The 25,871-nt window shown below is 37.3% G+C and overlaps 1 non-coding gene across 1 annotated transcript; it reads right to left on the bottom strand.

Moving 5' to 3' along the window:
- Nucleotides 1–17,046: 17,046 nt before the first annotated feature.
- Nucleotides 17,047–17,232, bottom strand: LOC118023890. Its single transcript, XR_004682920.1, has one exon. It is a non-coding gene; the product is annotated as a U2 spliceosomal RNA (small nuclear RNA).
- Between the last annotated feature and the right edge of the window lie 8,639 nt (nt 17,233–25,871).

Raw genomic sequence — 25,871 nt, 5'->3', positions numbered from 1 at the left:
CTATCTATCTATCTATCTATCTATCTATCTATCTATCTATCTATCTATGAGACTGATTTGAAGGTATTGGCTCATGTGATTATGGGGCCTAAAAATTCCATGATCTGCAAGCTGGTAACCCAGGAAAGCCTGGGATCTAGAGCCCCAGTGGTGTAGATTCTAGTCCGAGCCTGAAGACTTGAGAGCCAGGAGCGCTGATGATGTAAATCCCAGTTGGAGGGCAGGAGAAAAACCAATGTTCCTGCTCAAACACTCAGGTAGAGGTCAGGTTCAACTTTCCTCTACATTTTTATTCTATCCAGGCGTTCAATGTACTGGATGGTGCCTGCCCACACTGGGGAGTGCAATTTGCTTTACTCAGTCTACCAACTGAAATCTCTTCTGGAAGCACCTCACAAATACACACATGTTTAAGTAGATATCTGGGCATTCCATGGCCCCGTCAAGTTGACACATAAAATTAAGCATCATACCCTCTGCCTAAAAAAAGGCATTATATGCCTTCTTCCCCTCAAATAGAGTGGGAGTTAATGAATGGTGAATAGTATATGGTCCATGTGGCCCTCTATCACCTTACTACTCCACCAGAGGTTCTCAAGAAGACAGATACCAACACATATAAAGGTGAGGATAATAAAAATGTCTCCTTTGATCTCCTCCATGCACACATGAAGAGGTTGTATTTAAACAGAACCATGTCACACTCAAAGACTGGATGAGGAGCCAGCCATCACTTTCTCCCTTTCTTTTTTCTCTCTCATTATAAGGAACACCTAAATCTCTTAGAGACAGTCGTATACAAAATGGAACTAAAAAATTTTTAAAAAGACTATCAGAAGACCTGGAGTATGATTCTTGAAAGACTCAGTGCTTCTAGAAGATCTGACTATAGTTAGGCCAGCTCTTATGCCGCCCTCCAACATACATATATAAAACAAACAGAATATAGTTTGCATGTATACTTTGTGCCAGGCTCTGTGTTTGGTTTCATCTCAAATCCTACCTGTCCCATTATACCAAGTGATACAAGACCCAGGTCACACAAGCCCTGCCAGTTTCTAATAGTGTTAATATTTCAGATGAAGGAACACACCCCCCCCCCCTTCAATGTTGCTCATCTAGTCCTGTTTTCACACAGTTGAGTTATCTTTCTTTTTTTTTTAATTTTATTTTATTATGTTAATCACCATACATTACATCATTAGTTTTTGATGTAGTGTTCCATGATTCATTGTTTGCATGTAACACCCAGTGCTCCATTCAATACATGCCATCTTTAATACCCATCACTGGGCTAACCCATTGCCCCACCCCTCTCCCCTCTAGAACCCTCAGTTTGTTTCATGGAGTCCATAGTCTGTCATGGTTTGCCTCCTCCTCCGATTCCCCCCCCTTCATTTTTCCCTTCCTACTATCTTCTTTTTTTTTTAAACATATAATGTATTATTTGTTTCAGACATACAGGTCTCTGATTCATCAATCTTACACAATTCACAGCGCTCAACATAGCACATACCCTCCCCAATGTCTATCACCCATCCACCCCATCCTCCCCACCCCCACCGCTCCAGCAAACCTCAGTTTGTTCCTGAGATTAAGAATTACTCATACCAGTGAGATCATATGATACACGTCTTTCTCTAATTGACTTATTTTGCTTAGCATAATACACTGTAGTTCCATCCACGTCATTGCAAATGGGAAGATTTCAGGTTTTTTGATGGCTGCATAGTATTCCATTATATATATACATCACATCTTCTTTTTCCATTCATCTGTTGATGGACATCTTGGCTCTTCCATAGTTTGGCTATTGTGGACATTGCTGCTGTAAACATTGGGGTGCACATACCCCTTCGGATCACTAGATTTGTATCTTTTTTATTTTTATTATTTTTTAAATGTTTTATTTATTTATTCATGAAAGTCAGAGAGAGACAGAGAGGCAGAGGCAGAGGGAGAAGCAGGCTCCCCGCCTAGCAGGGAGCCCGATGCGGGACTCGATCCCAGAACCCTGGGATCACGACCTGAGCCGAAGGCAGACGCTTAACCATATGAGCCACCCAGGCGCCCACTAGATTTGTATCTTTGGGTAAATACCCAGTAGTGCAATTGCTGGGACATATGGTAGCTCTATTTTCAACTTTTTGAGGAACCTCCATATGTTTTCTAGAGTGGCTGCACCAGCTTGCATTCCCACCAACAGTGTAGGAGGGTTCCCCTTTCTCCACATCCTCGGCAATATCTGTCATTTCCTGACTTGTTAATTTTAGCCATTCTGACTGGTGTGAGGTGGTATCTCGTTGAGGTTTTGATTTGGATTTCCCTGATGCCGAGCGATGTTGAGCACTTTTTCATGTGTCTGTTGGCCATGTGGATGTCTTCTTTGGAAAAATGTCTGTTCATGTCTTCTGCCCATTTCTTGGTTGGATTCTTTGTTCTTTGGGTGTTGAGTTTGATAAGTTCTTTATAGATTTTGGACACTAACCCTTTATCTGATATGTCATTTGCAAATATCTTCTCCCATTCTGTCGGTTGTCTTTTGGTTTTGTTGACTGTTTCCTTTGCTGTGCAAAAGCTTTTTATCTTGATGAAGTCCCAATAGTTCATTTTTGCCCTTGCTTCCCTTGCCTTTGGCGATGTTTCTAGGAAGAAATTGCTGCAGCTGAGGTCGAAGAGGTTGCTGCCTGTGTTCTCCTCTAGGGTTTTGATGGACTCCTGTCTCACATTTAGGTCTTTAATCCATTTTGACTCTATTTCTGTGTGGGGTGTAAGGAAATGGTCCAGTTTCATTCTTCTGCATGTGGCTGTCCAATTTTCCCAACACCATTTGTTGAAGAGACCGTCTTTGTTCCATTGGACATTCTTTCCTGCTTTGTCAAAGATTAGTTGACCATAGAGTTGAGGGTCCATTTCTGGGCTCTCTATTCTGTTCCATTGATCTATGTGTCTGTTTTTGTGCCAGTACCATACTGTCTTGATGATGACAGCTTTGTAATACAGCTGGAAGTCTGGAATTGTGATGCCGCCAGCTTTGCTTTTCTTTTTCAACACTCCTCTGGCTATTCGGGGTCTTTTCTGGCTCCATACAAATTTTAGGATTATTTGTTCCATTTCTTTGAAAAAAGTGGATGGTATTTTGATGGGGATTGCATTGAATGTGTAGATTGCTCTAGGTAGCATTGACATCTTCACAATATTTGTTCTTCCAATCCATGAGCATGGAATGTTTTTCCATTTCTTTGTGTTTTCCTCAATTTCTTTCATGAGTATTTTATACTTTTCTGAGTACAGATTCTTTGCCTCTTTGGTTAGATATATTCCTAGGTATCATAGGGTTTTGAGTGCAATTGTAAATGGGATTGACTCCTTAATTTCTCTTTCTTCTGTCTTGTTGTTGGTGTATAGGAATGCCACTGATTTCTGTGCATTGATTTTATATCCTGCCACTTTACTGAATTCCTGTATGAGTTCTAGCAGTTTGGGGTGGAGCCTTTTGGGTTTTCCACATAAAGTATTATATCCTCTGCAGAGAGTGAGAGTTTGACATCTTCCTTGCTGATTCGGATGCCTTTTATTTCTTTTTGTTGTCTGATTGCTGTGGCTAGGACTTCTAATACTATGTTGAATAACAGTGGTGATAGTGGACATCCTAACCATGTCCCTGACCTTTGGGGGAAAGCTCTCAGTTTTTCACCATTGAGAATGGTATTCGCTGTGGGTTTTTCATAGATTGCTTTTATGATATTGAGGTATGTACCCTCTATCCCTACACTCTGAAGAGTTTTGATCAAGAAAGGATGCTGTACTTTGTCAAATGCTTTTTCTGCATCTATTGAGAGTATCATATGGTTCTTGTTCTGTCTTTTATTAATATAATGTATCACATTGATTGATTTGCGGATACTGAACCAACCTTGCAGCCAAGGGATAAATCCCACTTGGTCATGGTGAATAATCCTTTTAATGTACTGTTGGATCCTATTGGCTAATATTTTGGTGAGAATATTTGCATCCATGTTCATCAGGGATATTGGTCTGTAATTCTCCTTTTTGATGGAGTCTTTTTCTGATTTTGGGATCAAGGTAATGCTGGCCTCATAGAATGAGTTTGGAAGTTTTCCTTCCATTTCTATTTTTTGGAACAGTTTCAGAAGAAAAGGTATTAATTCTTACTTAAATGTTTGATTGAATTCCCCTGGGAAGCCATCTGACCCTGGGCTCTTGTTTGTTGGGAGATTTTTGATGACTTCTTCAATTTCCTTAGTAGTTATAGGTCTGTTCAGGTTTTCTATTTCTTCCTGGTTCAGTTTTGGTAGTTGATACATCTCTAGGAATGCATCCATTTCTTCCAGATTATCTAATTTGCTGGCATAGAGTTGCTCATAATATGTTTTTATAATTGTATTTCTTTGGTGTGGTTGTGATCTCTCCTCTTTCATTTATGATTTTATTGATTTGGGTCATTTCTCTTTTCTTTTTGATAAGTCTAGTCAGATTTATTTATTGGAATCCCAGAAGAAGAAGAAAGAGAGAGAGGGGCAGAAGGTATAATAATGGAGCAAATTATAGCAGAGAACTTCCCTAATTTGGGGAAGGAAACAGGCATCAAAATCCAGGAGGCACAGAGAACTCCCCTCAAAATCAAGAAAAATAGGTCAATACCCCGACATCTAATAGTAAAACTTATGAGTCTCAGAGACAAAGAGAAAATCCTGAAAGCAGCTTGGGACAAGAGGTCTGTAACCTACAATGGTAGAAACATAGATTGACAACAGACCTATCCACAGAGACCTGGCAGGCCAGAAAGGACTGGCATGATACATTCAGAGCACTAAACGAGAAAAATATGCAGCCAAGAATAGTATATCCAGATAGGCTGTCGTTGAAAATAGAAGAAGAGATAAAAAGCTTCCAGGACAAACAAAAACTAAAGGAATTTGCAAACACGAAACCAGCCCTACAAGAAATATTGAAAGGGGTCCTCTAAGCAAAGAGAGAGCCTAAAAGTAACATAGACCAGAAAGGATCATAGACAATATACAGTAGCAGTCACCTTACAGGCAATACAGTGGCACTAAATCTATAACTTTCAATAGTTACCCTGAATGTAAATGGACTAAATGCCCCAATCAAAAGACACAGGGTATCAGATTGGATAAAAGAACAAGACCCATCGATACGCTGTCTGCTAGAGACTCATTTTAAACCCAAAGACACCTCCAGATTGAAAGTGAGGGGTGGAAAACCATTTACCATGCTAATGGACACCAAAAGAAAGCTGGGGTGGCAATCCTTATATCAGACAAATTAGATTTTAAACCAAAGACTATAGTGAGGAAGGACACTATATCATACTTAAAGGGTCTATCCAACAAGAAGATCTAACTATTGTAAATATCTATGCCCCTAACATGGGAGCAGCCAATTATATAAGCCAATTAGTAACAAAATCAAAGAAACACATGGACAACAATGCAATAATAGTAGGGGACTTTAACCACCCCCCTCACTGAAATGGACAGATCATCTAAGCAAAAGATCAACAAGGAAATAAAGACTTTAAAATGACACACTGGACCAAATGGACTTCACAGATATATTCAGAACATTTCATCCCAAAGCAAAGAATACACATTCTTCTCTAGTGCCCATGGAACATTCTCCAGAATAGATCACATCCTAAGTCACAAATCAGGTCTCAACCTGTACCAAAAGACTGCGTTCCTTCCCTGTATGTTTTTGGACCACAGTGCTTTGAAACTAGAACTCAATCACAAGAGGAAAGTCGGAAAGAACTCAAATACATGGAGGCTAAAGAGCATCCTACTAAAGAATAAATGGGTCACCCAGGAAATTAAAGAAGAATTAAAAGAATTCATGGAAACCAATGAAAATGAAAACACAACTGTTCAAAATCTTTGGGATGCTGCAAAGGTGGTCCTAAGAGGAAAGTACATAACAATACAAGCCTTCCTCAAGAAACAAGAAAGGTCTCAAAAACACAACCTAACCCTCCACCTAAAGGAGCTGGAGAAAGAACAGCAAATTAAGCTTAAACCCAGCAGGAGAAGAGAAATAATAAAGATCAGAGCAGAAATCAATGAAATAGAAACCAAAAGAATAGTAGAACAGATCAATGAAACTAGGAGCTGGTTCTTTGAAAGAATTAATAAGATTGATAAACCCTTGGCTAGACTGAGTAATCTCTCTTAAAAGCAATCTGATTATAACATTCCCCTTACTTAAAACCATTCAGTAACCTTCAAAGTGCTTGATAATATGTAAGCTATTAAGCTATGTTTACAAAGCCATGTATAATTTGGTACTGCTTTCTCCCAGATTTTATCACTTTTCTTTGCTATCTCTCAGAGTTTATCTCCTCCTTCCTATCATTCCAAATAAACATACACACTCCACAATCATGAACATATATTTTCTCTGACATTTTCAGGTACCATTTGCCCTGCATACATGCAGATCCATCAATATGAAAAAGCCTCCCCCAAAACTCCACTGCCTTCCCCTATACCCACCTCCCCAGGTCTCATCTCTAAATAGGGTTCTTAGTGCTCCCTAGTTCCTTGTGCATCTGTGAGTTTTCTACACGAATACAGAAGTGATATTTGCGTATTTTTCCCTAACATCTAGAACAGTCACTAGCCTATAGAAAGCTCCCCCAAAATTGTATTTCTAATAAAAGATCAGTTTACACAGGAAGACTAATTAGTTCTGATATCACACTAAAAAATAAAGCGTCATACATATTGAATGATTCTGAGTGACAGTACTTGGGAAGTGTCAGTCTGCATACAAACAGAGGCAGGGTATGGGGAGAGAAAAAAAGAGAATAACCAGAGATTTTAGTGATGAGGGGTTTGGGAGACACTAACAGCTTCCTGAGTTCCCATGTCCACAAGTAGAAGTGTCACCCATTCATATTCATTAAACATTTATCCATACCTGCTTTGTGATCATTATTAAGGTTACCCAAGGACCAGAAATCAAAGATATACCCCATGATTTCAAGGTGCTCAAAAGTGAAAAAAATGTATTGAAAGAAAAGGATACAAAGATGGTAATGATAGGAGATGAATCAACTGTCTCCCACCTTCAAGAAACTAATTCCCCAATGCTGGTGTGCAGCATGTAACTTTTATCTATGTCCACTAAATACAAAGTTGATATCTGTGTTGCAGAAGATGTATTCCATGCAGTTATAGTAGGTATATGTTTTTGACAATACTTTTTTTTTTCACTTTTGTGTTCCTTTAACTATGGATTCTGTTTTCTATAGTCATTCACTACCTCATTCCAGGTTGTTCTGTGAGGACAGGAATGGGAGAACAGTGGTGTCAGAAAATACAAGTCTGGTTCTGGCAATACTGATAACTGTGTGAGCTTGGACAGGTTATTTTCTTGGTCTTAGCTATTTTATCTATATAAATTGTAGATAATCTAGATCAAGTTAATTAAAGATATAGTTTTAAATAAGTATAATCTTTATTGCCCAAAGAAAGTGTTCAACAAAGTTGAAAAACCTTGATTTTTCCACTCGGGATAAAATTTAAAACAGCTATGGACTTCTGTTGACATTTGTATTTGTCTTTTTTTTTTTTCTAAATCTTGGGACAAAATGTTCTTTCTTTTGTCTTTTCTAATGTGAATGTGTTGGCATCAGTGCCTTCAGAACCCTTTGTCACTTGTCCATAGAGCTGCGTGCACTTCCCAGTAATTCTCCCATCTCCACTCCAATGCAGTTTGTTGGCCACATGTTTCTCAGTGATGTCCCTGTAATGGGAAATATAACACAATAATCAAAGAACAAATGTGTCCCGAGTACAAAGAACTTTTGCATGGTACTTTATTTCACACAAAAACTTTTAAAAAGTTGGAATACGCTGGAACACAGTGGAAAAAATGCAGAGTGGACTCAGAGAAGACAAGTGAGCTTTATATTATGTGGGCACATTTAATTCAACATTCTCAGGCTCTTTTTCCAAAGAGAACATTGGCATGGTTAGAAAGAAAGGGGGGCGGCGGGGAGAGAGAAAGAGAAAAAGAGCTGTGTTTGGCTTTGTTATTCACAAACTATGTAAAGTTGGGTGTTTTGGGGTGGCCTCAGTTTCCACAACTATACAATAAGGATATTGGAATAAAAGAAAGGGTGTTAAGGCTGTTTTTGTAAGCTTGAAAATTTATGCACAATGAATATTAATTTGGAAAAAAATATATATATATACACCTGTACAAGTCTATACATATCCCTATGTATAGAACAAAAAAGACAAATTTATGATTAAAGCAGGGTGGTGTGCCAAAGCCAGAGCCACTGGGCATCTTGTTTCCAATCTTGAGCCCATCCAGAAACACCTATGAATATATGTACATGAGTACACTCTGCATGTGCATGTGCATGCATGTGCACACACACGCACACACCATCAGGCTGTATGGTCAAAACTTTCTAATCAGTGTTTGAATTAATTCTGATAAAAGAGACTTTAAAAGGTGTGAGAATAATAACTTTAAATTATACTTCAAATAAATGTCATTAAGTTACTAGATGTTGACAGACTGCTTCAAAAATGCCGATTTTTATTTTTTTGTATTTATTCCCATGTTACAGACGTATATTCGTATGTTACTCTTATTTTAATTTCCACTGAGTTTTCTAGGAAGGTAAATAAAATTTCCATGTCTGGGGAGCCTGGGTGGCTCAGTGGGTTAAGCGTCTGCCTTTGGCTCAGGTCATGATCTCAGGGTCCTGGGATCCAGCCCTATGAGTCGGGCTCCCTGCTCAGTGGAGAGTCTGCTTCTCCTTCGCCCTCTGCCCCACCCCCACTCATGCTCTCTCTCTCATTCTCTCTTTCAAATAAATAAATAAAATCTTTTAAAACAAAAAATAAATGTAAAAAAATTAAAATTTCCATGTCTGTTGAACTATTCTGCGTTTTGCTTCTGTGAATTGTCTTCAGTACACTTAATGCATTTCCTTTTTAGTATATAGTATAGATACAGTATATCTTAGCTATTGCAAGTACTTTTTCACCCTGAATATATTGTTTATCTATTTCCTTTTTGTTATTATTATATGTAGCTCAGTAAGATTTCTAGTTTCTCTGTTGTCTAATAGGACTTAACTTCTGGCTTTCCAGATATAGTAGTTGTGTGCCAAATTCTTAAAAGGGCCTACAATGCTATATATGACCTGATTCAATATTATCTGTTAATTCCCCACTTTCTTGTAGCCACGTACCTACCTTACTTTTTCTTAAATACTTTAGGCGTGCTCTTACATTAGAGCCTTTGTATCAGATTTGACTCTGCTTGAGTTCTGTTGCCTAAGGAATCTCCAAGTAACCAGTTCACCTTCTTCAAGTCTTTTCTCAAATGCCACATTTTCAGTGAGTTCACTTTATGAAATTACTTAGTATTATAACTTGACCTACTCTGCACCCACCCACTATGGCCAAAGCATTCATAATCTCTCTTTCACTGTTTTACTTTTTTTTATTCCTTTCTTCCATAGCCATTGTTACTTCCTGACAGAATAGGTCATAATTATTTATTTCACTTGCTATTTATTGTCTGCTAGCCATTAAACATGGAGTTTAATGTTTTGTTCATTTATATGCCTCAGGCACCTAGCATAAAGATCAATAAATATGTATTTAATGAATAAAAGATACATTCACTTCCTAGCTCTTCATGAGATAATTTCGATATCCTTTTTGTTATCATCATTTTTATATTTAGTGGAGGTCTGTATTCTAAATGGGATTTCTTTTTATGCACAATATGAGAGACTAGTTCACTTTTATTTACTTCCAGATGGATAGTGACTGTTCCAGCTCCGTGTAATAAATAACACACCTCTCTTTCCACTGAATTAAAATAATGTATCTTTTATGCATTAAAATATGATACATATTTAGGTTTAAATCCAGATTCTTTTTTTCTTATTCAGTGACCTTTTTTTTCCCCCATTCTAATGTTAAACCGGTCTGTTTACAGTAATTTGGGACTATAATCTTTCTATTTAGAACTACATCCCCTTTGAATTTCCAATCTGTCCTTACCTTGCTAATTTTTTCACTTCTGAAATACTTTTCAGGTTGCAGCATACCATACACAATGTTATTTATTGATGTTATTTGTTGATTGTCTTTATTGATTATATTTAATTTTTCCTCTCTGGAGTATGTAAGCAATATGGTCAAGAATTTTGTTTCTTTTGTTAACTTATTTTATCCCCATATACCAATAAGAAGGCCAAATGCCTGGTTAGCACCCAGTAATTACTTTAAAAAATAAAAGACTCTATTTTAATTTCCACATGTACATTGTTAAAAAAGAAAAAAAAAAACTTGTTAAATATATCTTTTCTTCATCCACCTTACCAAATATTGCATTAATTCTTATATATTATTTAAAAACTCTGTGTAAACAGTCAATTCACCATCAAAACAAAAATAATTTTAATCTCTTCTTTCCAAATGTTTATACCTTTTATAAAAATTTCCCTTCTTATTTTATTTGTTCAGACATCAATTTATCATTGAATAATAACAGATATAGTGAATACCCCTGCACACACACTAGGCCAGTGCCTATCACCTTGTTAACACTCCATAAATCTCTGTTGAATGAAATTTGCTGAAGGAAACTACTTATTATGTCACGCTAAATTAAAAGCAACACATAGCAAAATGTTGTGTGGAATAAACCAGTCAAGAAAGAGTATATCCCGCATAATTCAATTTTTATGAAACTTAAGAACAGGCAAAATTAATATATGGTGATAGACATCAGAATAGTGGTTACCTCTGGAGACGGTGTTGACTTAGATGATCAGGAGAAACTTTCTGAGGTTCTATAGATATCTTTGATTTAGTTAGGACATACAGGGGCACACATAGGTTAACTTTGTTTACTGTGCTCTGTAAATGTTAAAACTTACTTTAAAATAAACCATAAAACAGTATATATAATGATATGTAAATTGCAAATATGTGTGTGGAATGGTATTTAATTAATTTAGAAAATACACAAACATATTAAAGTTGTTTGTCCTCGGAGGTTGGAACTGTAAGAAACTTTGTCTTTATGTCTTACACATTTTACAGTTTTCTGTTATGATTATATACATTTTCATAAACAAAGCCAAGGACTTTGTTTTATCATTGTACCTCAGTACCTATAGAGTCTGATACAGAATTTGTACTCAAAAATGAGTATAGTCAGGGCACCTGGGTGACTCAGTCAGTTAAGCATCTGTCTTTGGCTCAGGGGCTCAGGTCATGATCCCAAGGTCCTGGGATCCATCCCTGCATCAGGCTCCTTGCTCAGCGGAGAGTCGGCTTTTCCTTCTTCCTCTCCCACTGCCCCTCCCCCCAGCTCCTATGCACTCTCTCTTTCAAATAAATAAATATAAATCTTTTTAAAAAATGAGTGTAGTCAGTATGACCAGTAATAGAAATGTTATTCTGAGTCAAAAATTTTGAGTAGAGGTAGATATTCCTGCTTACTCCATAAATTTGTTTTAAAGTAAATGTTTTCTTTTAGTACCCCCAGTGCCTAGAATAGTTTCTGACACATAAGATGCTCATTAAATATTTGTTGAATGAGTGAATCAATTTGAAGTGCCCTAAAATTCTCACAGTGGGTTTATGTATCACTTGAAAGCAGATCTTGAGTATCCTCTACCTGTGATAGAATTGTTTGCATCTGGCAAGATAAGATGTGAATGAGTAATGGGGCATTCTCTGAAAGAAAAATCCTTTTACCTTCAATGCGAGTCATGTAGCATAGCAGAAAAATGGATGAAATTTAATGTCTGATTCACTTGGAATCCTGATTTTGCTGCATTCTCTTTTTGTGAAGTTTGCCTGCCTGCCCAAATATTCAGAGCCTGATTTTCTGCATCTGCAAAACAGAAATGTTTCTGAAATTGAATGAGATAATAGTAGTCAGCATCTCCTAAGCGTTCACTACATGCCACCCTCTATGCTAAGAACATTGCATATGTTACCACATTTCTTATATATGAAGTATGTAAATTACTTAGCATAGAGCTCAATAAATACATATTTCTTCACTATGGTGATTGAATTCTTAAGATATTCCAATTAACTTTCTTTATAGTTTACATTACTTAATTTCTTTAAATTTTATAAATTATTCTCGATTATACTCCCCCCAACCCTTTCCCTAAAGACTACATTCTTCAAAGGAATGGACCACTCCCTTCTTGAGTTGTATAAAGTTCACTGAATTACCAAATCTTAGTGTGGCCTTTGATGGCATATAATATTTTCTGCAATAAATGCAGCATTACCTCTGACCAAGGGTCATTGGATAGCTTTAGGACACTTTAAGTAAAGTAGAATTATTTTCTTCTGATACAGCAAATTCTGTTTTTTGACAACTCTGTGCCTTCTACTCTTAGACCTTTTGTTCTGTTCTCTGAAACAGCATAGTTCTCTGACAAATTCAAGTTGGTTGAATATAAAAATCTTCATGAATATGACATACAGATAACAAGTAAGTTGACAGTAGCTCTATTCTATAAATTTAAACTTTGGGGGAATGGCATGTTAGAGTTAAGATTTCTTAACTCAGAGAAAGGAGTGGAATTTGGAATAGATTCACATGGGGAATAAGATTGGTTAAAGAAGGATTTCTGGGCCTCCAGGGACTTCTGTTAACATAGGATCTACCCTGGTTAAAGAGTGTGGAGAAGCAGTCTGCTAAGGAGATGCCATAAGGAAGAGAGAGAAACACTGATGGAGGCTCCTTTCTGAAACATGGGTTCAGGAAAGTTACTGGCCGAGCAAGTGGTTACAAGGTCATAACTTGAACCACATGAATAGTGTCAAAACAAGTAGGAATTTATGTCCCTTTAGTTTTGCCTAAATTCATCCATAGTGAAAATGGATATTTGGGGAGCATCTGCTACATGTCAGTCTCTATGCTAGGTATTTCCAGGAGTTATTCCATTTATTTTTCAGAGCAGCCTCTGAGTTAGGGATTACTAACCCAGATGAAGAAATTGAGGCTAAGGGAGGTAAAGTGGAAGAAATGAGGAAAAACATATAAAAGCTTCCCTCATCTGGAACACAAATAAGAATGAGGCATGAGTTTTTAAAAAGTACTGAGATGTCTTCTCTCCACCTCCTCCCAGCTTTTTTTAATGTCCCCGAAATGCTGGGATTAGGAATCCTCCCACAGCCCATCTCTCCTGAGAACTTTGATAGCACGACTTCTGATTAAACTAACAGATTAGACCCAATGGCATAAGGCACAGCTTCTCTCCTTTGAGAAAGAACAAATAAGAATGAAGTGTTAGATTGCAAAGCTAATTATGTATTCTGTTCAAGTGTCAACCATCTGTTGCAATTGTTTAAAAAGCAGACATAAGTCAACTGTTGGGGTGAGATGTTTACCATTGTGAACACACAGAGAGTTTATGACACCATAGAGATTCGCTGTTTTAGCACATGCCTGGAGGCTGCAGTGGGATTCTCAGAATGCCTTGGAAAGCCCACCTTCCTGTGAGAGGGTAGGTGGTAGCTCCAGGTACCTGATGATTAAGTACTAGTCATACTTACTTCAAAACCGGAAAGGCTTTTTAAAGAATCAGTGGTCTCAGTTCACAGATGGGAAACTGAGATACAGTGAGGGCAAGGCACTGCCTATTTATACTTACAATTTCAGCAATTTCAGTTTTCTTTAGAAATTTTGTGTTTGTACATAGAGCCCTCCCTCAGGTGTATTAAGTCCCTAAAGGAAGGGATGGACATTATTGTCCCTATTTTAAGTGCATAGAACAATACCCAACACATCACAGTATCTAGGATATGCCGTAAAAATATAGTTAGCTATAAGCTGGGTGAAGGTTTTTCTAGCAAGGCCAAAAAGTACAGAAAATGTGATACATTCCAGAATCATGCCTTTCTACCCTGTATCAATTCCTTCATTGAATAAGCTGGACATGCTGCCACACCGTGGCATCTGAGAAGTCTCTGATAAAAGAACAACTGGAATTAGACTATAAGTTAGTTTCAGCTTATATTATTGGGAGAGAATTGAAACCGAACTATAAAGAACACTACCCGAACAAGGAAAACCATTTTCTTTTGACTCACCTCATTCTATTTCTGAGTGAATGAAGAAGTCCTTTTTATGATTCTATAGTTTTTTTAACTCTAGCTTTGCCATCACCAGCCACACCTTCCTAGACAACTTCCTTCTATCTCTGTTGATCTTCCAGTGTTGATAAGAATTTTAATCTTCTCTTTTCTGTTAAAAAAAATCAAAAACTTACTTTACTTGTTCCTCATAAGACTTATTATCCAGACCACGGGACCCCTGTCTGCAGAAACATTCCAGTCGTCAGTTGACCTTATTAAAATGAAATGCTCAGATTCAGCCAGTGGAATTTGTGAGGAATATTTAACAGTGCCAATAGGACTCCTCCATCTAAGTTCCTAACTAACTGAATGCATACTCAGGGAATCAGGTAAGGATAAGTAATGATTTCAGATTAGTTACTGTGCCAGGCCACTGTATATAATCCTACCTCAGGATTTCAGTTGGATACTGACTTTTGCAGCTATCTCCATGCCTTTTCAAAGCAAAGCATGAGATAGAGAGTAAAATGAAGCCCAGTAAAATTTACCTTCTCATGGGTCTCTGAAATTAAATTGGTGGTTTTTCTACCAAGAGGAAAGACCACTGGAGTTTGCAGAGGGGCAACTCCAAGGTGTTTCAACAATACTGCCCCCCTTTGGGAATTAGTTCCCTTCATCAGCACCTTAAAAACTAAAAATAGGTACCTTCTTGCAGCCTACAGGGAAAATAAGTGAAAACAAATTATTGCAAGAGAAGGCATTGATTTTTTTTTCCCCATTATGCTTAGTTTTAATATTAGAGCTGTTGTGTTGAAACCATGGCCACAAATACCGCAACCTCACAACTATTTTTATTCTGTGTCCTTAGCATTCTTACAGTATGAGCACCACATCCACCCCAGAATATTCTCTCATACAAATACTCCTCAAACGACCACCTCACCCTCTTACCTAGGAGGATGCTTTCATAAGCCATTATCCCTTTAGTTTCTAGGAGAATAAAACAACTGTCAGTGTGTCTTATTTATTATGCATTTATTTGTATGCTGTCTTACTCTCCCCCCCGCAAATATTTAAGGTGAACTACAACATAAAGGCATAAAATAAAATAAAATAAAATAAAATAAAATAAAATAAAATAAATAAAATAAAACAAATAAAAGTAAGAATAAGAAAATAGGACTAGAGAAAAATATTGAAAATAGAAATAAAAATTCTGGTAACAAATGAAACTGAGTGTTATGGTCATAAGGAGTTATATTATGGCTACTTTCTCACTTCTTATTTGGTCTCAGTTTTCTTGAAAGCCAAATAAAATAAATTATATTATTTTGTGTTTGTCATTAAAAAAGGAAGAATATCATTATTTTCTCCTGGGTATTTTCATCCCAGTGTTGATTATAATTTATTTTTGTTTTATTTGGGGCTCTATTATAGTTAAGACATTGTTTCAGCTAATGTTAAGAATACTTTGTGCTTCAGGAAAAATACATGATATGACAAATACAAGATACAAGAAATGAATGAAGATAGCAGAATCCATGTAGCTCAGATCCCAGAGCTCAAATTTTTACAGTTCTTCCAGCAGGATCTTTTGTTGTCAGAAATGCATTACAACACAAAAGGGAAGACTGAAACTATTGTCATAACAAAGTCCAGATCCCTCTGGATCCCACTAAGTCCAGATGAGTATGACACTCTCACTGCCCCACTTAGGGCAATGTGTCCCTCACATACAGGGTTGACCCTGTTGTGGGCTGGACATTCAAGGAGCTCCAGGTGCGGAGTGTCTGCACTGAGGAATAGATTCAGAGGGACTCTAGTAGGGTATTGAGAAACACAAGCTATATGGAGCATGATTCACATGAAAGGAAGCAGAAAGACCAAGTTTTCAACTATGCTCTCAAGAAGTTGGCAGTCAACAAAGCAAAGGAATAAGGCAGAAGCTACTAGGGCTCAGGGTTAAAAAAAAAAAAAAATACCTGTTCTTGTTATTATTAAAATGGAAGAGACAAATAAATTATAGGTTCAGAGAAAGAACAAATGAAGAGAATATTTATAAATATATGTAACAGAAAAACAGGACAACTGACTCACATGATAAAGAATATGGAAAGTTAATGTTTGGTTGGATGGATTTAGTTTGGATCTGAGCTATGTCTATTTTTTCTGGGAAAGATATAATGTTGTTGAGGATAGGAAATAACTCCCTCTTCCCCAACTCCAGACCCTGACAGCCCCCAGAGTCTTACCTGACTACTGAACCATCCACCATGGAATCATCCACAAACAGTTACATGGTGGAAACCCATAACACAACTTGGTAGCAGTCTCTTCAGAACAGGACCTGAATCATCCTGAATCATGGCAGGAAACATCCATTTCTGTAATGAAATTTTTTCATAGTTAGGGAAAATACTTGGAGCCAAAAAAAAAAAAAATTAGCTAAAGAGGTTTCAGGATAGATCTCTACTTTAAAAAGAAGAACTGGCATCTTAGGTGTGGAGACTTAAAAAGAATCTTAGTCTTCTAGAATGAGCCAGATCTACCAGAAATGAAGTTCCACTCCTTAAAAATATTTATCATTTAGCTATTTACTCTTGGAGAGAAAGTACCAAAGACATTTTCCCCATGGTTGCCTAGCCCAGTACAGGGCAGAGAGCTGACCAGAAGAAATTGGAGTTAGGAACAACATACAACATGAGGCATGCAAATCTAACTTATAAAAAATAACACATTGGATCATTCTTTATGAACTCCAAACTCCATAAATGAACAAGAAATGCAGTATATTAAACACAAGGAAGTCACATCCTTTACTATATGATATGCTTGAGCTGGATGATTTTAGATTTTATTTTTGAAATGTAAAGCTACTTACTAGTTTGAAATATTTTAGCCTACCTTCATATTAAACAATCATACTTTAAACAAAAGTGCAATATTAAAATACCTTTTGCCTTTAACAGAAAATATAGAGAAAATTCAAAATTCTCTCTCTGCCATTGGCCTATTCTGTGACTATGGAAAAACATCCTAAGCTTTCTGAGTGTCTCTTTTATTACACTTGATCTTAGCCAAAAGGCTGAGAAGCGATTGAGTGTCTCTTTCATTATTTGCAAAACAGGGATACTGGTGATAGAAATTTCACAGGTATTTTTTTGAGATTAAATGATATAGAGTATATGAAAAGGGCCTGGACATAAATCTGCAGAAAATAGAATAGATTTTTTTTAAAGATTTTATTTATTTATTTTATTTATTTATTTGACAGAGAGGGACACAGCGAGAGAGGAAACACAAGCAGGGGGAGTAGAAGAGGGAGAAGCAGGCTTCCCACTGAGCAGGGAGCCTGATGCGGGGCTCGATCCCAGAACCCCGGATCATGACCCGAGCCGAAGGCAGACGCCCAACGACTGAGCCACCCAGGTGCCCCTAGAATAGATTTTTGATCAAGGTGCAATGGGGTGAGTCTCATAATTCCAAAATTCTCTTGGGAAGATGATGAAGGCATTGATTGGATGGAAGAAAAAAGAGAAAACACTGACAATAAAACCCTAGCCTCCTCCAGGAGAGCTCAGGGGGAAAATACCTATATATAGTCAGAACCATTTTTAAAAAATAAAAAAAAAAATTCTAACGATTGATTAAAAGAAAAAAATCATCCAGGGATGAAGATGTCTCAATCCAACAACTTGACTGGGTGACATTGGAATACTTCAGACAATTAAGAGTGGGAACCTTGAGACCAAACCATTGCTTTGTCATGAGGCTCCCTAACAGTTCAATCCAGCTACTTAATAGCTGTGATACTGACCCCTTGCCTTCTTGGCCTTACATTTGACAACCCCCCAGGGGGTTGGATAGGAAATAATTCCCTCTTCCCCAGCTCCAGACCCTGAAAGCCCCCAGAGTCTTACCTGACTACTGAACCATCCACCATGGAATCATCCACAAACAGTTACATGGTGGAAACCCATAACACAACTTGGTAGCAGTCTCTTCAGACAGGACCTGAATCATCCTGAATCATGAACTTCAAGGAACTGGGATTCAGAGTAAGGAATGTAGTGCAATAGATGTATAGCAAAAACAAAATGGATCATTCAGTTGGGGGAAGTTGTTATAAGCATTGTTCTAAGGCAGAAACTCAGTTACCAGCCAGAATTCAAGAAAAAGCCAGACCCCAGTTACCCAGACTGAGGAGGGACTGGTCACATAGGGGAGGACACTATCATACAAGAGAAGGAAGTTATCAAAACCCATAAAAAGCAAACTCGAGAGGTTTTTATTACAGCAGATGTAACCTTCAGTAGACAGGCACTATCAACCTTTGGCAACTCAGCAGGAAGGGAACCCTCTGTGGCTACACCACAGTTCCTGATGATGGCTTTCAGTGGCCAAATCCAAGTGGTACCACAGGACAGGATAACTAACTGATGAGGTCAGACATATCACCTTCCTTGGCAAAGAGCACGTAAAGGGTATGGTGTGGGTCAGGAGGGATAAACAGAAGGTGCCTGTCCTACATGCCCAAGGTGACAGGCAAGAAGAGGTGAAGGCATATTTTAAGCCCAGGCAATATGACTCCATAAAGTCCCACTCTCAACCACTACACCATGCAACCCTCATATAAGAGTAGGTAGGAGTCAGACAGTGACCCTTTATGTCAAGTTAAACAGCTATGGATGTATTCTATAAGCAATGTGGATCCTAAAAGAGATTTAAGTCGGGAATTTATATGGTCTTAATTTGTTTTTTGGGTTTATTGTTTATTTTTTGTTCTGGTTTGAGAAAGAGCACTCTGCTAAGTGGGGTAGAGGATGAAGAAGGGTTGGAAATGTGTGATGTATTTCAAGGAAAAAGATGTTTAAAGCTTTTGTGTTAATCCAGCTGAGTTAACAAGTTAGGCTCCAGGAATGAAGATGTCAAAAGAGTTTATAATTTATGAAAATCAACAGGACTTATTTGTTAAAATCTGTAGATGAGTTTTTGTAGGCAGAGGAAGGAATCTAAGAAGCTTCCCAGATTTCTGTCACAGGTGGCAGGGTAAATGAATGGTGATTCTTCTTATTATTATTTATCTGTTGTTGGTTGCTTGTTTGATTTTATTTGTTTTGATGTTGTGTGTGTTATGAGCAGTACGAGCTATCTAGTAGTGGACTATTAGATATATAATTTTAGAAATTAAAGGATAGATGGGGCCAAAGATATAAATTGAGAGTTATTATAAAATTGATATTAAAGATAGCCTAGGGTATATATGTACAATGAAGAGACAAGAATCAACAAAAGGGAAAAATAAATTCAAGTAAAATGTCAGAAAAGGAAGGATAACCCTGGAAAAAACAGAGAAGGAAGAATAATAATGATAACAGTAATAACAAAGTATCACGAGTAACAGGTAACATATAACATATTTAACATGGGCTATTCTATATTTTCTTCTCAATATTAAATCATTTCAATTTTATAAAAATTCTATGAGGTGGACACTAATATTAAACTAATTTAACAAATGAAACAAATATAGGCTTAGGGACTTTAAGGTGGTTTTCTAAGATTGCATGGCTGGTCACATGCCAAATTGATAACCAAACCCAGGTCTCTGTTTACTGAATCCATGAAACCTGCGATTTATTTTCAGAAATCAACAAGGAAAAAAAAATATGTCATGGAAACCACAGTAAGATTTTAAGCAAGAGGCCATTTCAGGAAGATTTAACAGTATCTGGTTCTAACAACTGCCTTCTCTTCTTTCAGACCTCAGAATGATAACATCTCATCTCCCCCTGTGTTTCTAACCTCACAGCACTGCACCGTCTACTGTCGCTTCCCTAGACCTGTGGTTCTCAAACTATAGCCTGCATCAGACTCACCTGGAGGACTTGTCAGAGCAGAGATTGCTGGCCCCGCCCCCAGAGTTTTGGATTTAGTAGTGCCAGGATTGGCCCTGAGAATTTGCATTTCTAGCAAATTCTCAAGTGATGCTGTAAATGTTGGTCTAGAGACAACACTTGGAGAACCACTGGTTTAAACCATGTCTACAGCTCTATAAATAGCCCCATTATTAATTGCTCCAGAATTACCCCGTTGGAGTGGATATTGTCTAAATCAATATGCCACTGAAACTCTCTGAAACTCAGCTTTCTAATCTGTAAAATAAGGAAAATAGTACCATTGTTTCAGTCTTCTAATTTGTTGGAGGGTTTAAATGAGAGAAAGTGCACAGCACACAGCATGTACTGAAGGCTCGGTATGTACTAGTAATCGTTACCAGGTTGCAAAGTCTCTTTCTCTTATGTTTTCCCATGATACCCTGTATTCCAGCCAAACCAAAGTAATTAAAATTTCTCAACAGCAAACTCTTTCACATTTCTATGGATACCATGGTCAATGTAGGTGCTTTGATCCGAAATACTCCCTGGCAGCTTTTTTACTCCTTATACTTGTAATTAAATGCTTTAAGACTCCAGTGCATTCTTGGAATGAACACTTCCACTTCTTCTTTCCATGCCATCATAGTTTTATCCAACTCTACCTTAGCCCTTATGACACTACACTTTGTCTGTCTCTCTCCCTTACTAGATTGTTATGGATGTAAATAGTGTCTTATACATAGGTATAAGTAACCACACGTTCTTGTTTGGTACCTGGCTCTGAGTAAATACTCATTAAATTTGAGTCAAATGAATGAGTGAATTATTTCTAGGTTTTGTTTCTTAAGCAGTGACCATGTTTTTCAGTTTTGCCTAGGACATTCAGAAAAATAGAAACCCAAACCCAAAATGTCAGGAACCATTAGAATTGCAGTGGAATTATACACCTCTACTGTCACTGTTTCTCATTATCTGAATAAGACATACCACAAGGAAGCAGATGGTTTGGGAAGGCATAAAATAAACATGAGTAACACAAAACCTGCCATTCAATAATGCTAATCACACCACAGATTTTGGACAGTGGTGTCTTCTCCACTTGCTAATAAAACTATTGCAAAACATATGTTCTGGGAAAAGTGAAAATAGATAAAGGAAAGTTAGCAAAATTTTCAAACCTGCCACTTGCTTTGAAGTACTTGTTGTCTTTTTGGAATGCTTTTCTACAAATTCAGTGAGTATACATGAAAATTCCATTTCAGAAGGGTCTCTGATTATCTGCAACCTTTCTATACTTTAAAAACCAACCTGTGCTTTCTCTGAAACCCTATCATTTCTTTTGTAAAAGTATTTCGTATTTTAAAGCTGAGATGATTTGCATGAGTCCAGGGTTATTTTGTACAGAAGTGACAGCTTTTCAACACAAATATTTTGAAGCTATTATATGTAAACATTGCTTTATGGTTTTTCTAAAGGATCATTTTAACTCACAGAAGTTTTACAGTTATGCATATTTAGAATTTAAATCTTCAAACCAGTTACATCAAAAGAATAGTGAAAAAAATTTATCCTATGGAGAAAGTCCTATAATATAATGTATTTGAAATAAAAACAGCATGACCCATTTCTGTATCAGAGAATAAGGCACCAGGTCAAATTCACCAATCCATCGGAAGGCATCACGATATAATTTTACCCTTATTAAATTTTCTACCTTGGTCAGATCCTCACTTTTTACTTCAGTCAAAACACTGTATTTCAAATACCATTTCATTTTAATGATGTGTAAAACTGAAAGATAACAATCTGCCCCAAATTAATGAACATATAGGGACTTTAACAGATATTGGACTCTTAGAAAAAACATCCTTGATAGTAATCCAAAACCAGTAATTTTTCAGTATCCTAATGAAATTCTTCTGAATTCAGCCTACAGATACTTAGTGCTACACAAGTCTCTAGGGAAGATGTCAGAACTAACTCATCCATCAAATATTCAGTACTTTCTGTAATCCAGGCATTGTATTTGGCCCTGTCAATGCAGAAAAGAATGTCAGATTTGCCCCTTTGGCTCACCAAAAATCATTGTCAAATGAAGGAGTGACTTAGAAAAGTGACTTAGCCCCAGTGAAATAGCTCCTGTGGTGAAGATATGAACAAAAGAGCCATAGAGAATGACACAGACAGTGGAGGGTTGAAGTGGGAGAACATCGGAGTGATTACTCAATAAAATCGGGATACACAAGCTAGAGATTACTCAGTGAAGCTGATAGCGGGGACCTACAAGCAAAGAAAATCATGCTAAACAGAAAAGTGAAAGTCCATGTACTTTGAGACAACACCAGATTTTGAACCCCATGAGGGGAGCAGCTGTGTCTAATTTATGTGTCATTGTTAGCACGTGCTGAGCACAATCTACCATGTTATTTATTGTACATGAAATACCAAATGAAGGCGTAAATGGATTAACTGAACAGCAGTACTTGCCCTGTGACAGTGAAGGTGGTAGTTGAGTGTTGAAACTAAACATGGCATTAGGTCAGGAATTTGCAGGAGTATCTGTCCTAAAGATTTAGGATTTATCTTGCAGGATATAGCGAACATTAAGGCTAATATTTAAACCAAACTAAACTTTGAAATAATCCATTCTTTCAACAAGTTTTTGTCAATTTTTTGTTATATTCAATGTTAATTCAATGGAGAACAAGTGAAGTATGACTCTTGTCTTCATGAGGCTTTAATTTGAGTGGGCATTTTGAAAATCAAGTATAAAATAAAAGAAACGTTTCAGCCATAATGCATGATCAGTTCTGTGAAGGAGAAGGTCAGCAGACTACACCTGCCAGCCAAGTCCTGCCAGAATTCTATTTTTGTAAATAAAGTGATATTGCTACACAGCCATGCTCTTTGTTTATATAATACCTATTGCTGCTTTGAGTAGGTGTGATAGAGACCTATGGCCTGTAAACCCTAAAACATTTGTAACCTGGCTTTTTATAGAAAAATTGGCCAACTCCTGCTATAAATGAAACAAATGAGGAGCAGAGAATTAAAAGAATGGAGAGTAGCTTATTTTAGATAGAATTCCAAGAATGACCTTTTTAAGCAGTGTTGTGACATTTAACACAGGTATGAAGATTGAGAAGTCACCTGTGTGAAGATGAAGAGAAAGGAGCATCCTGGAAGGGGCAACAGTGGGAGCAAAGGCCAGGGGTAGAAAGACTTTAGGATATTTGAAGTCCTCGGGGGTGACTAGTGTAATTGGAGGGAATAATCAAGGGGAGAGAAGGAAGTGTTATGAGATGATGTTGGAGATAAAGGAGATCTGTCAATCTATCCACCCATCTCTTTATCTATTGAGATGAACCTTCAGCAAGATGAAAAATTCCATTTAAAGACAACACACGCAGGTCTTAGCCTATCAGTAAATACCTCTCAGATTTTGACTATGAATGTTGTTAATAGAAATAACCAGTATATTGATGAAAAAGATACGCTCTTCTCCAACCATTGCAATAAAGCTGGCATGAAGAAGGTTATTTGTGAGGCAAAGCCAATTAAATCTGCATTTACGCTGATTTTGCAGCAATTCCAGAGTGATTTTTTTTTCTTCTGAATGGCAGAGCTGGCAAAATGCTAACAAATTCAATGTACCATGCACCACATGCAGCCCAGAGAGTATTTCTAGAAAATGATGATGGTTTTCTAAACTAGTCGAAAAGGGGAGGGTTATTTTAGCCCTAATGCACTTCACTATATCAAGTTGTTTGCTTGAATTATTTATGTGTGTATTGCAATTTTTAAACTGGGAGCATCAGAGACATTTACGCCAGTGAGAAGTTAAGGACCTTGTAGGTCATTCAAGGAGAATGTTAACTAGGGCAAGTGGCAGTGGCTAGAGAAATACATCCAATCCCCTTCACAAGTTACAGGGGCTTGGCTGTCAGACCGACCTGGATATAAAGATGGATTTGGCTTCTGTTTAACTGTGCATACTGAGGCATTTACAACCATTGCCAGGAGCCTCAGTTTCTGTATATCTAACCTGGAGAGCATACATTCTGATTGAGTGCATTATTATAAGATTTAGTGATGTGTCAAAGAATGGAATACATAGTAAACATATAATGAATCATAGCTATTGTTGTGGTTGTTGTTATTATTATTATTATTATTATTATTTACTCCGGAAAATCCCAGTGAGCATAAAAATGCACTAACTCACTATTGGAGTCTCTACTATGCACAAAATACCTTGGCTGTTTTAATGATGAAGGTACAAATTCCATGCAACTTAAATTCCACAGGGAAATTACACCAGCGTTTCATGAGTATATCTGAGTGCTTGTTAAAATATTGGTTCCCAAGCCCCAACCAAAACTCCACTGAATCAGAATCTCCCACAGAAGGGCTACAAGTTACCTGTTTAACAGATAACCAAATTTTACTAGCCATTTGAAAAGCTCAAGTGATTTGCAGACAAAAACATGTAATACAGGATAGGATAGGATGGGTCCTTGTCTTGAAAGAGATGTAAATAAAATGTGTTAGGAAGTCCAAAGTGGGAGAAAGCTTCCTAAATGAAGTACTCAATTTGTGACTTTGGAGAACATGTTTAGGGAAAAGAACAATTGTTACATAAAATTAAACAATAAAATGAGTGAGTTAAAGAATTAAAAATAAATCTGAACCAAGATATGAGTGTTGACTTTAGATAAGAAAGTGCTTAAGGCAATTTTTTTCCTAAGATTTGCAGTTGGAAAACCAAGTTCCTCCATCTACTAAGATATCATGAAATTGGAATTGTGTGCCTTGTAAGACAGACGAGTGGTTTTTTTGTTCAAATCGAAGTAGTGAAATCTATGAGAACTGTGGAATTTCCTTTAGGAAGTATGCACACCAGGCTGCCCCACTTTCCATGAAAATAGGCCATGAGAAGGTGGGCATCAACAAGTCAGGGTCCCCTAAAGTGGAGAGCACTGAGGTCAGCATAGCTACTGAGGACAAGACATTGGGCCTGGATCTTTTTAAAAAGCATTTGAACTCTCACTGCAAGTTTAAAGACAAATACACAGAAGAGAGGTAGAAAACTTATTGTACAGAGAAAAATCAGGTAAAATAGGAGTGGTGAGTGGGGGTTGTAGCAAAACAAGTAGTAGAAAGTACAGTGATGATGCAATGATGATGTTAAGCACTTAAAAAATTCTGGTATTAATACCTTGTATGCAATATCTCCACTAACAATCTGCCTTCTTGTGCATGGATCTTAACATTGCCCCATTTTACGGAGGAAGAAAATCATCTTTGAAACAATTAGGCACCTTTCATTAGGTCACAAGCTTAAAAGGGGTTGAGCTAAGATTTGAACCCATGCTGAATTGATTTCTGGGATCTGATTTTTGTCTATCTCAATTTAAAATTGCATCCCAGGAAGTAAGAATGTGGTAATAAGGAGCCTGATTCCATTTTTTTTTTTTTTTTTTTTTTATGTTTGCTGACAGATTTTAGACTCACCTATCCCTCTCACCTATATGCCCTGACCTGGACAAACTGATTAAAAAAAAAAAAAAAAAAGCCTGGGTGCTTCCTTTTTGGGTTCTGGTACAAAATTCAAACCATGCAGGTCCTGCCCTTGGGAAACATTTACTCCAACCTCAGCCCCCAAACATAGTAAAAACTAAACCAGTCTCCTTTCCTTGTTATCTCAGGCGATTAGGGACCTATTTGAGGATCCTGCCCTATTTTCCTCAGAAATGTCAACTATGCAAGCAGTGAACTTTCTCATACCCTCTTGGGGTGTGTGTTGTGGGGTGTGTGTGTGTGTGTGTGTGTGTGTGTGTGTGAGATGGCATCAATC

This window comes from Mirounga leonina, unplaced genomic scaffold (genome assembly GCF_011800145.1).
Source record: "Mirounga leonina isolate KUSES-001 unplaced genomic scaffold, KU_Mleo_1.0 Mir_180, whole genome shotgun sequence".
NCBI lineage: Eukaryota > Metazoa > Chordata > Mammalia > Carnivora > Phocidae > Mirounga > Mirounga leonina.
Note: the sequence above shows the minus strand (reverse complement) of the source record. Positions and strands in the feature narration are given on the sequence as shown.